We start from the raw sequence: 2,245 nt of genomic DNA, 5'->3' as shown, positions 1-2,245 counted from the left end.
ATGGATCGTCAAGAGGAACAGATGGCTGCTACTGGTCGGGCTGTACAGGAGCTGGTAACACAGGTGTCCGAGCTCACCACTCAATTACAACAACTGAGGGCTCCCACTGCGCCACCCCAGACTCAATCCAGCTTATTCCTGCGCGAGTTATAACTTCCGCTACTAACAATCAGTGAGAGACTCGCTCTGTGGATGCAATAATAGAGAAATGTTTAAACTGGGTACAATGATGACATTATTCCACTCGCCCTTCAACCATCGAGCATTAAAAGGACATTTAAAGTGTAAAGCATCAACAAGGGGCTTCAGCAGATCATGAGGAACCCCAGAGCACCAGTCCTTCCACTGCAATAACGGGCCGGGTAAACATCACTACTGTAATATAGGCTATATCTGTGAACATATAAAAATGTTCATTAAGTTCAGCATTATGTGATTCTATTTCAAAGTGTTTTGACAGATAATAAATAGACAATAAATAGAAAATAATCTGGGTGAATGGAAGTTCCCCAAACCGGAAGTGCCGCCATTAATTCAAGCACGGTCAGCTGGTCAGGAATAAGGTGGCGTCTGACCTGCTCGTGTGTGTGTGTGTGTGTGTGTGTTCCAGCGCGCGCTTCTTCAGTCTGCTGTGTCTGATGGAGCAGGTGGACGTGGTGATGAAGTCGTACAGAGATCTGATTCCCTCAGTGAGTAACACACACTCATGCACTGCTTCATGTGAGCGCACACAGGATGTGACATCATTGATGTGATGTGGTTGCAGGTGTACTACCCCAGCTCTAACGTCATGACGGATCTCCTCCGAGCGCTGGACACCGACAGCAGATTAGAGCTCATCCCGCAGATATGGAGAGGTGATTGATTGACAGATTGATGCATCATGGGCCGAGCACTGAAGTGATGTCAGCTCCTGTAATGCTGCTGCTTCTCCTCTTGAGCCGATGGCATAGATCCGCTTGTGGGAGAGCTGGGACATTTGGCACACAGATAGAGGACCGTCTGAACATTAACCACTAGCTCAATCCCTCTAGCGCCACCACCTGTCCAAATGTGCACTCATTTATGCTAATAACCTTTGAACCATCATTTTCTGTCATTCCAATTTTCCTGCCATTTTGGATTTTCTGAAAAACCTACTTTTTCACAAATTCGATTTTTACAAAAATTGAACCAGATCATCTTATGACCATTGTGACAAAAAGTTATTTTTCGTCACAAATAGTTTATTCGTTGAATAAACTCACTGTTCTTGAATATCACATGAACGACTGTGATGAAGAGCAGAAGTTTTTCTGACCAAAACCATGACTTGAGAATACCTGCACAATTTTGGCACAGTGCCACCTAGTGTTCAGGAGAAATGAAAAATGGCAATTTTTGCTTATAACTTCTGAATAGTTTGGCCAAAAATCATCATAAATCAACAGTTGCCAGACAGTGGTCGGAGGAGAACACCTGAAAAACACTAATAATGTGTTGTTGCACAGATATCAAAACGCTGGGCCACGGGAACAGACAGAAGCTGGTGGAGGATCTGCTGGCACTGATGGCCAGAGAAACACACAGTCAGCAGGTACAACCCCATCACTAGTTCAATTCACATTTATTTGTATAGCGCTTTTCACAATATGCATCGCTTCAAAGCAGCTTTACAGAAAATACACGAGTCAACATTACAAATTAGAGTGATCTGTTATCAGTCTTAGTTATGCATTTCGGAAATGTACATATACAAATCAGTTAGTTAAAAATGTATTAAAGTCCGAGTGAACCGGAAGTTGCAAACGACTTTTCTCCAGTGTTGTGACGTATTTCCCAGTGAAACGGAATATTGAACAGAGGGCAGGGTTTTACTCTAGCGCTCCTCCTCTCCATCTCTGCTCATAGCAGACTAACGGTTTGAGGGGAGTGGTTAAGCGTTTCCCAAACCAAGCCATCAAACCTACGTTATCAGAAAAAGACGCCATTCCAGACCGGAAGTAACTTTTCAGACTTTGATTAAAGATTACGACGGCAAACCATTTTTTTCTGTGTATTAACTTGCACGGATTAATTGTTCACCACAAGACTAGTAATATGCAATGACAAAGTAAATGGGGTCAATTTTGATTTCAGTTGGACTTTAAACAGTTCAATAATGTATGCAAGAAAATGCATTTAAACAGTGTAATAATTTAAGGCAATGTAATAATGAATACATGTTTGGTAACAAATGATTATGAGAGAAGAATGTAGCATTGGA

General features: G+C 42.3%; 1 long non-coding RNA gene across 1 annotated transcript; it reads left to right on the top strand.

Annotated features, from left to right (window-relative positions):
* Positions 1 to 667: 667 nt before the first annotated feature.
* LOC308700538 lies at positions 668 to 1,581 on the top strand. The gene is made up of 3 exons (XR_014031320.1): positions 668 to 689; positions 767 to 857; positions 1,491 to 1,581. It is a non-coding gene; the product is annotated as an uncharacterized lncRNA (long non-coding RNA).
* The last annotated feature ends 664 nt before the right edge of the window (positions 1,582 to 2,245 follow it).

The sequence above is a fragment of the Scardinius erythrophthalmus genome (genome assembly GCF_964197995.2).
Source record: "Scardinius erythrophthalmus genome assembly, chromosome: 13".
Lineage (NCBI taxonomy): Eukaryota > Metazoa > Chordata > Actinopteri > Cypriniformes > Leuciscidae > Scardinius > Scardinius erythrophthalmus.
The sequence above is the reverse complement of the archived record's forward strand: the minus strand, read 5'-3'. Positions and strand labels throughout refer to the sequence as shown.